Source organism: Mobula hypostoma, chromosome 17, assembly GCF_963921235.1.
Source record: "Mobula hypostoma chromosome 17, sMobHyp1.1, whole genome shotgun sequence".
Classification (NCBI taxonomy): Eukaryota; Metazoa; Chordata; class Chondrichthyes; order Myliobatiformes; family Myliobatidae; genus Mobula; species Mobula hypostoma.
This window is the reverse complement of record NC_086113.1, coordinates 64,026,127-64,036,999: the sequence shown is the minus strand read 5'-3', so window position 1 is coordinate 64,036,999 and position 10,873 is coordinate 64,026,127. Positions and strand designations below refer to the sequence as shown.

Genomic DNA, 10,873 nt, shown 5'->3' with positions numbered 1-10,873 from the left:
ACACTAATGGAGCTTAGCATGAGCTGTAAGAAGCCATTGAGAAGTGGAATTATCCATGAATCAGTAATCAGTGCTGTCCTTCTTCAAAAAGGAATTAAGTGGATTTTTAACTCCGTGGCTGGTTTGCATCATGGAGGAACATGGGAGGGATTGATCAGATCAGTACGAAAAGTCCTGAATTTCACCACGAAGGTACAAAATCTTGAAAAAAAAGTTTCCACACAGTGCTTTATGAAGTAAAGGCTATTATCAATGGTCACCCAATTATTACCGCATCCTCCGATACCAATGATTTGGGAAGCACTAACACTTAACCATCTCAAACTCAAGAAAACCTGCAGGTGCTGGAAATCCAGAGCAACGCACACAAAATGCTGGAGGAACTCAGGCAGCATACGTAGAGAAGAGTAAACAGTCAACGTTTCGAGCTAAGACGCTTCATCAGGACTGCAAATAAAAGATGAGAAGTCAAGTGTAAGAAGGTGGGGGGAAGGGAGAAAGAAGTTCAAAGTGGTATTTGATAGGTGAAACTGGGAGAGTAAGCGAGGGTGAAGTAGAGCTGAGAAGTTGATTGGTTAAAGAGATAAAGGGCTGGAACAGGGGAAATCTGACAAGAGAGTGTAGAAGACCATGGAAGAAAGGGAAGGAAACCTTCTGGAAACCTCACCACCACGAGTTCCAAAAGGAAGTCATTTATGCTTCTTGTAGATAGAAGCAAGTCTAATACATGCCAAACTTGTTTTGGAAGCAATGAGTATTTACCATGGCTGCAGAAATGACAGAAATGAGGAGGAGGAGAAGATGGCGACGCGACAGCAGCGCGCGCGGCCACTTCGGTGGTGATGTCTGTAATCTGTCAAGTGGGGGACCATGCACAATTCTGATTTGATGGAGACGGACGTGAGAGTACGAAGGAACATCTGGAAAACTTCTGAAATACCCGCTTCGCTGCTGCTGCTGCTACTGTGTGGTAACTGGAATTTCCGGAGCAGAAGGCCCCGAAATTCTCGGCTTTGCGTCTTTCAGCGGCCGGGGCGAGGTCGATGGTGCTCAGCAGAGGATGGTGCTCGGGAGGCTGCATCGGAGAGGCCGGTCGGAAGCTCGAAGTTTTCAGACGGATGGACTCAGTGTCGGCTGTAGTCGGCTGCTTCCAAGGCATCGGCAAGTTGACAGTGCCTGGAGGTTTATGGCAGGGAGTTTCTCCCTTTTGCCGCCTGCTACCGGGGACTCAGGAGTCAATCGACTCGGGGACTTTTGAGACTTTATTTACCGTGCCCATGGTTTGTTCTTCATCAAATTATGGCATTGCTTTGCACTGTTGTAACTATATGTTATAATTATGTGGTTCTGTCAGTGTTAGTCTTTGGTTTGTCCTGTTTTCAGTGATATCACTCTGGAGAAACATTGTGTCATTTCTTAATGCATGTATGCATTTCTAAATGACAATTAAAGAGGACTGAGTGTTCTCATAATCTAATCTAAATGGTCAGGTACAAAGCACAATTACCTCCCTGGAGACATAGTGCTTATAGTTGACAACACAGCACCTCAAAATTCATGGATCATGGGAAGAGTCATTCAAGTCTTTCCATACAGAGAAGATTTGTGAGGCAGGTGTGAACCAAGACCAAGGCCAAGACCAACTATCTGGATAGGCCTATAATCAAGATCTGTCTTCTACAGGAAGCAGAGATTTGAGGAGGTACAGCTCCAGAAGCTTTATGAAGATAGGTGAAGAACAGGTAGTTTTGCGGAAGTACAGAGTCTACAGAAGAACTTACACAGATTAGAAGAAGCAAAGTGGCAAATGGAATATAGTGTCCAGACAGTCAAAGAACACTGAGGCTGTCTACAAGAAGGGTCAGAGCCGTCTCTATTTCCTGAGGAGACTGAGGTCCTTTAACATCTGCTGGACGATGCTGACGGATGTTCTACGAGTCTGTGGTGGCCAGTGCGATCATGTTTGCTGTTGCGTGCTGGGGCAGCAGGCTGAGGGTAACAGACACCAACAGGATCAACAAACTCATTCGTAAGGCCAGTGATGTTGTGGGGATGGAACGGGACTCTCTCACGGTGGTGTCTGAAAGGAGGATGCTGTCCAAGTTGCATGCCATCTTGGTCAATGTCTCCCATCCACTACGTAATGTACTGGTTGGGCAGAGGAGTACATTCAGCCAGAGACTCATTCCACCGAGATGCAACACAGAGCGTCATAAGAAGTCATTCCTGCCTGTGGCCATGAAATTTTACAACTCCTCCCTTCGAGGGTCAGACACCCTGAGCCAATAGGCTGGTCCTGGACTTATTTCATAATTTACTGGCATAATTTACATATTACTATTTAATTATTGATGGTTTTATTACAATTTAATTATTAATATGCAACTGCAACGAAAACCAATTTCCCCCAGGATCAATAAAGTACTACTATGACTACTACTACTACTACGTGTTTGGTCATGCACTTTGGTAGAAGAAATAAAAGGGTAGTCTATTTTCTAAATGGAGAGAAAATACAAAAAAATTGAGGTATGTAGGGACTTGAGAGTCCTTGTGCAGGATTCCCAAAAGGTTTATTTGCAGGCTGAGTCTGTGATGAGGAAGGCAAATGCAATGTCAGCATTCATATAAAAGCAAGGATTTAATGCTGAAACGTTATAAAACACTTGTGAGGCCTCACTTGGAAGTATTGCGAGCAGTTTTGGGCTCCTTACCTTAGAAAGAATGTACTAAAACTGGTGAGTGTTCAAAGGAAGTTTACAAAAATTACTTCAGGGTAGAATGGCTTGGCATATAAAGAGCATTTGATGGTTCTGGGACTGTATTCACTAGAATTCAGAATAATGAGGAGTGACCTCATTGAAACCTATTGAATGTTGAAAAGCCTTGATAGAATGGATGTGGAGAAGATGTTTCCTGTGGTGGGAGAGTCTAAGACCTGAAGGCACTGCATCAGAATAGAGAGGTATCCTTTTAGAACAGAGATGAAGAGGAATTTCTTTAGCCAGAGTGGTGAATATGTGGAACTAGATTCTTGATTGGTCAGGGCATGAAGGGATATAGGGAGAAGGCAGGGGATTGGGGCTGAGGGAAAAATTGGATCAGCCATGATGAAATGGCAGAGCAGACTCAATGGACAAAATGGCCTCATTCTACTCCCATATCTTATGGTTTTAAGACTTACTGACTTGACAGAGTGGTGGGAAAGATCATTCCATACTGGGCTAAGTGCCAAGATGACCTTTGGCCAAGATGACTGTTACATGACTTGACTGGAAGGAGAAAGAAAGAGGACATTTGCATGAGTTTAATCTTGAAGATTTTATGTCTCCTATTTTTAGTAGTATGTATTAGTAATATTATAGTGTAATAATTAATGGCTGGGATGTAGGGGTCATGTATCTATTTTTGTCCGTATTGTATTTTGTGTTGCGTATTTATATAGATAATTTTTCACGTGTGTTGGGGTGTGCCAGAGGCTAATGATAATAATTATGTATTCACACTTTGTCTTAGATCAGTTTAGTCTGGTTAGAGCTAGAGGTTGATAGTTTTTTGATGATTCTTAATTGGAATGTTGTTGGACATTATAAGTCCAACATGGGAGAGCCGGGCTTGGGCTTGTCCCAAAGGCTTCTCAATGGCACAAGGCAACATCAGTGCAGAAGAGACGACTCGTGGTGGAGGAGTTGAGAAGACAGGAGGAGGCAGAGCGACACGCCAGGGCCGTCTCAATGGACAAGCAGGGTCACTGGACTAATTGAGAGAGCCTGGAAAAGAGGAAACTTAGCTGGCGTGACATCTGGGAGATGAAGGGATCTCGGCTAAGTTTTGTCATCAGAGCCACTTATGACCTCCTACCCACACCTCAGAACCTGAACTAGTGGTGGGGAGAGGACCCCGCTTACTCCCTTTGTCAAGCACCTGGATCACTAAGGCACATTTTAACAGGATGCATCACGAGCCTCAACCAGGGGTGGTACACTTGGCGGCATAACCAAGTTCTCAGATAGTTGGCATCAATCTTGGAACAGAGGTGAATCACCACAAACGCTCTCCCACAAACATCGGCAGGAAATGTCCACATCACACGATTTGTACCAGCAGGCCAACCTCCAGAGTACCATATAACATCAAAAGATGTAAGCATTCTGCAGATTGCTCGGGACTGGAAAATGAACGTGGACTTGGAAAAAAAAGCTTGTGTTTCCCCCAGACATTGCAGCTACAACACTCCGGCCAGACATGGTCCTGTGGTCCACAATAGCCAAGCTGGCATATGTTGCAGAATTGACAGTACCATGGGAAGATGGTGACGAAGAAGCTTATGAGAGGAAAAAGACCCAGTACTCTGAACTGGCAACTGAAGCTGCCCAGAATGGTTGGAAGACAAAGTTTTTCCCTGTAGAAGTGGGATGCAGGGGATTTGTTGCTACATCTATGACCAGTCTATTGAAGAAGATGGGGGTGAGGGGCCACTCCCTCCACAAAGCAATCAAGTCCTTGTCAAACACAGCAGAAGAAAGCAGCAATTAGATTTGGATTAAAAGGAAAGACAACAACTAGGCTGCAAAATGAAAACAGGAGGGTATGAAACTGAGGGGGGTGTGTCTGAGGGGGCCAGGTAGCACCGTTGAGACCTCTGGAGACGTTGTGGTCTTATCAACGAAACGTCAAATGCCCACCTGATGACCTCAATGACATACCTACCCTCCCTCCTTGTCACCACTCCAAGCCCACTCCCAACATCGAGGGTGCCAACTTACCATAGGGATTGAAACATCAAGTCCTAGTAGCTCTACTCTACTTATACTGCTTAGTACTACTAACTTCACTAACTGGAATGCTAATTATTTCTATTTCGTTATATCGCTAATTTTAGTTTTGTTAGTTCTATTGCTATAACATCATCTGCCTTTGCTTGTTTAATAAAGGGTTAAACCTACTTTTTGACTTGGAATTTAGTTATTTTTAGAAGCGTATCATACAGTGTCAACCCCCATATTCAGTCTCAGTGGTTTTGGTTTGTTTTCAAGTAACTGCTAATCTCCCTCTATTGCAGATGTAAGATGGCACAACTTGTCTCTAACGGTTTATGCCAAAAGATCAAATAATTTTACTGTGGTAATGTAAATACTTCATGGTCCTGGCAGGTTACATTTTCAATACAATTCTGCTTGGCTAAAATTAATTAGGAAAATAATAAAAGATGTCCAATGGTACCATGATCTGGTCAGCAGCCCAAGCATGCAATCCCTAATCTCAACAACATAGAACATAAAAGAGTACAGCATAGTAGAGGACCTTTGGCCCACGATGTTGTGCCAACCTTTTAACCTATTCTAAAATCAATCTACCTTTTCCCTCCCACCTAGCCCTCCGCTCTTCTTTCATCAATGTGCCTAAAAGTCTCTTTCATGTCCCTATTGTTTCTACCTCTACCACCACCCTCGGTGTTCTAAGCATTCACCACTCTCCATAAAAAAAAAATCTGACATCCCCCTTACAGGTATGAGATAGAGATGCCTCTTATCATCCTCCTCTGATGCAAAGAGAAAAGCCCTGGCCTCAATCTTTCCTCATTAAACATGTTCTCTAATCCAAGCAACAACCTGGTAAATCTTCTCTGCACTGTCTCAAAAACTTCTGTATTCTTCCCATAATGGGGCAAACAGAACTGAACACAATATTCCAAGTGTGGTCTAACTAGAGTTCTGTAAAGCTACAACATTACTTCGCAGATCTTGAACACAACCCCCAACTAATGAAGGCCACTATACCAATGCCTTTATTAACCACCCTATCAATTTACATGGCACTGAGGGATTTATGGACATGGACCTTCAATGTCCCCCTGTTCCTCTACAGTGCTAAAAATGTTGCTATTCATACTGTATTCTACCTTAAGTTCAACCTTCCAAAGTGTAACACTTCACACACTGTTCAGGATCAAACTCCATCTGCTACATCTCAGACCAGCTCATCATCCTATCATTGTCCTATTGTAATCTATGACAACCTTCCACACTATTCACAATACCACCAACATTTGTGTCATCTGCAAACTTACAAACCCACCCTTCCACTTCTTCAAACAAGTTATTTCTAAAAATCACAAAGAGCAGGGATCCCAGAACAGATAGCTGCAGGACACCACTGGGCACCTACTTCCAGGCAGAATGTACCATTTCTTACCACCCTCTGCCTCTGTGGACAAGTCAATTCTGAATCAACACAGCCAAGTTTCCCAGGATCCCATGCCTCCTCACTTTCTGAATAAGCCTACCATGAACCACCTTTCAAATGCATTACAAAAATCTATATACACCACATCCACTGCTCTGCCTTTATCAATTTGTTTTGTTCCTTCCTCAAAGAATTCATTCAGGCTCATGAAGCATGATCTACCTTTTACAAAGCTATGTTGAATATCCCTCATCAGCCAATGCTTCTCCAAGTGCTTGTAAATCCTGTCTCTAAAAATCTTTGCCGATAATTTGCCCACCACTGATTAATTCCCAGGGTTATCCATTATTCATTTCTTGAACTCTTATTTTATGGGACCACTCCTGTGGGATGCAAAGATCATTGCCAAATGTACAATTTTTTTCCTTCACTTCCCATAGAAACCTAGGATAATCACACCTGGCTCCAGGGACTTATCCATCATATTTTTTCCCAGAAGTTTCAGCAGATCCCTTTTCTTAATGTCAAAATGTTCAAACTCATGAGCCTGTTCAACACTGTCCTCATATATGTCAAGGTCCTTCTCACTGCTGAATACTGAAGCAAAGATTTCATTCCCCTACCTCCTCTGACTCCAGGCACGTGAGTCTTGACTAGACTAGACACCGCACATCTCTTGTCAACAATGGTTTCTTCATCTTACCATCCCTTCCCTGCTTCAATGGAACAAACCTAACCGACCCCAAGCAAGTACTCCCTAAACAAGCTCCACGTTTCCATTGTGCATTTCCCAGAATAACATCTGTTCCAAATTTATGCTCCCCAATTCCTGCCGAATAGCATCAGTTCAAAGTAAATTTATTATCAATGTACATACAAGCTACCAAATATTACCATGAGATTCACTTTCTTCCATGCAGTCACAGGCAAAAAAAAGAAATGCAACAAAAATTATGAAAAACTATTCAGAAACAGACAAAAGACTGACAAAGTTCAAAGTAAGCTTATTATCAGAATCAGAATCAGGTTTATTATCACCAGCATATAACATGGAATTTGTTAATTTAGCAGCAGCAGTTCAATACAATATGTAATACAGAAGAGAAAAAATAATAATAAATAAAATAAAAATAATAAATCAATTACAGTATACGTATACTGAATAGATTTTAAATGTGCAAAAAGCAGAAATACTGTATATTTTAAAAAGTGAGGTACTATCCAAGGGTAGTATCCATTTTGGAATCGGGTGGCAGAGGGGAAGAAGATGTTCCTGAATCACTGAGATTGTGCCTTCAGGCATCTGTATCTCCTACCTGATGGTAACAGTGAGAAAAGGGCGTGCCCTGGGTGCTGGAGGTCCTTAATAATGGACGCTGCCTTTCTGAGACACTGCTTCCTGAAGATGTCCTGGGTACTTTGTAGGTTAGTACCCAAGCTGGAGCTGACTAGATTTACAACTCTCTGCAGTTTCCTTTGGTCCTGTGCAGTAGCCCCCTCCCCCACATACCATACAGTGATACAGCCTGTCAGAATGCTCTCCACAGTACATTTATGTACTTATTAAAGTACATTTATGACACCATATACAACCCTGAGATTCACTGTCTTGCAGGCATGATCAATAAATCCAAAGAATAATAACCATATCAGATTTAATGAAAGACAACATACCGTACAAACCAAAAAGAAATAATATTAATAAATAAATTTGCAATAAATGCTGAGATCATGAGATGGAGAGTCCCTGAAAGTGATGTGGCAAGTGAAGTTGAGAGAAGTTATCCCCATTGGTTCAAAAGCCTGATAGTTGAGGGTTAATAACTGTTCTTGAACCTGGTGATGAGAGTTTTAAGGCTCCTCTACCTTCTTCCTGATTGCAGCAGCAAGAAGCGAGCATGTCCTGGGTGGTGGGATCCCTGATGATGGATGCTGCTTCCCTGCGATGGTGTTTCGTATAGTTGTGCTCAAGGGTGGAGACAGCTTTATCCGTGATAGACCGGGCCCTATCCACTACTTTCTATAGGACTTTTCATTCAAGGGCATTAATGTTGCCGTACCAGGCTGTGACGCAATCAGTTAATATACTCTCCACTACACATCAAAAAAGTTTGTCAGTTTTGGATGTCATGCCAAATCTTCACAAACTCCTAAGGGAGTAGAGGCACTGTCATGCTTTCTTTGTAATTGCACGTGGGCCCAGGATAGATCCTCTGAAGTAATAACTTTATTTAAATTTTTAAGGACCCTCACCACCCATAATCCTCCAATCAAACAACCAATATACAAAAGACAACAAACTGGGCAAATAAAAATATAACACTGAGACATGAATTGTAAACAGTCCTTGAAAGTGCATCTGTAGGTTGTAGAATCAGTTCAGAGTAGTTGAGATTGAGGAAGTTACGTATGTCAGTTCAGGAGCCTGACAGTTGTAGGATAATAACTATGGCCAAAACTGGTGGTGAGGGAACCAAGGCTTCCATTTTCCTTGCCTGATGGTAGTAGTAAGAAGAGGGCATGGCTTGGATGATGCAAGATGGGGGTCTTTGATGATAGATGCTGCTTACCTGTAGCAGCGCTCTGCGGAATGTAGGACTGGGCTGTATCCACCATTTTTGAGCCTTTTTCATTCTTGGACATTAGTGTTTCTGTACCAGGCCGTGATGCATCCAATTAGGAGTGCTCTCCACTACCCATCAACGGGTGTTTGTCAAAAGTTTTTGGTGACATGCTGAATCTCTGGAAACCTCTGAGAAAGTGGTGGTGCCTTATTTGTGATGACACTTAAGTGTTTATCCCAGGACAGATCCTCTGATATGTTAATGACAAGGAATTTAAAGCTATTGACCCTCCAGTCCCCTAATGAGGATTGGCTCATGGACCTCCAGCCTCTTTTATCTGTAGTCAATAATCAGCTCTTTGGTTTTGCTGAGGTTGTTGTTGTGGCACCATTCAATCAGCTTTTCAATCTTCCTCCCACTGTATATGCCGATTCATCACCACCTTTGAATCAGTCAATGAGTAGTGTTGGCAGCAAACTTAAATACGGCATTGTAACTGTTCTCAGCCACACAATCACAGGTATAAAGTGAGTAGAATAGGAAGTAAGTACACAGCCCTGTGGTGCAGCAGTACTGATGGTGAGCATGGAAGAGATGTTGTTGCCAACCCGTGCTGACTGAGGTCTGCCAATGAAGAAATTGTGGACAACAAGAATTCTGCAGATGCTGGAAATTCAAGCAACACACATAAAAGTTGCTGGTGAACGCAGCAGGCCAGGCAGCATCTCTAGGAAGAGGTGCAGTCGACGTTTCAGGCCGAGACCCTTCGTCAGGACTAACTGAAGGAAGAGTGAGTAAGGGATTAAATCCTGCACCTCTTCCTAGAGATGCTGCCTGGCCTGCTGCGTTCACCAGCAACTTTTATGTGTGTTGCAAGAAATTGTGGATCCATTTCCACAGGGAGACATACCACAGTGCAGGTCCTGGAGCTTAGTGATAACTTTTGAGGGGATGATAATGTAAACGTTGAGCATGATGAGCATCTTGATTGTTCAGATATTCGAGAGCCGAGTGAAAACCAATGAAATTGCATCTGCTGTGACAAAAAGCAGATTGTAGTGGCTCCAGGTCACACCTCAAACAAGAGGTAACATTCTTCATGATCAACCTTTCAAAGTATTTCATCACGTTAGATGTCAGTGCTACTGGACGATAGTAATTAAGGCAGGTTACCATGTTCATCTTGAGTACCAATATGATTGAGGCCTGCTTAAAGCAAGTGGATATCTCAGACCGCTGTGGTGAGAGGTTGAAAATGTCAGTCAACAGTCCAGCCATTGATCAGTACAGTCCTTCAACCATCAGCCAGATGGCTTCCGTGGATTCACCCTTCTGAAGGATTCTTTCATATTGCCCTCAGAGACTGAGATCATAGGGTCAATAAGGGGCTGTGGAGGTTTGTGAAAGTGCTTCAATGTTCTGTCGGTCTAAGTCAGCATAAAAATGTTGATCTCATCTGGGAGAGAAACCTCATTGCCATTTATGTTGTTCATTCTTACATTATGGGAGATGATGACATTCAAGCCTTGCTACCGTTGTTGAGCATCCTTCTGTGATTCAAGTTTCATCCAGAATTGCCATTTTGTATGTGAGAAGACTTTCCGGTGGTCATACCTGAACCTCTTGAACTTTCCTGGATCACCAGTTCTAAACAATCTAACCCTCAGCAGATTCTGAATCCCTTGGTCATCTAGAGCTTCTGGTTGGAGAAGAAACTGAATGATATTGTGGGGACACACTTCGTCCACATGTGTCATCATAAAGTCCATGACAACAGTCCCTGACATTCAGGTTCTCTGATAACATGGACTTGTTCAGACTCAAAGCAGTCCTACGGGTATTCTTCTGCCTCCTGTGATCAGAATTTAAAATTTTTTCACCCCAGTTAAAATTTTTTCCATACACTCTGCTCTAATTCTTCTCCAAGGCTATGCTGATAGTCAGGGAGTTGTGGTCCCTAATCCAAAAAGCTCATCCACCGATAACTATGTCACCTAACAAGGTTCTTTCCCTCGGACTAGATCCAGTATAGCCTCTCCTCTGGTCGGCCTGTTACGTGTGGTGTCAGGAATCCTTCTTGGACACACCTAACATATTCAACCAGTTAAAACTTTTTCATTAAG

The 10,873-nt window shown here is 42.8% G+C and overlaps 1 protein-coding gene across 7 annotated transcripts in view; it reads right to left on the bottom strand.

Moving 5' to 3' along the window:
* fars2 (phenylalanyl-tRNA synthetase 2, mitochondrial) overlaps positions 1-10,873 on the bottom strand; it is a 434,754-nt gene that overhangs the window by 283,774 nt on the left and 140,107 nt on the right. The gene's annotated exons all lie outside the window — the stretch shown is intronic.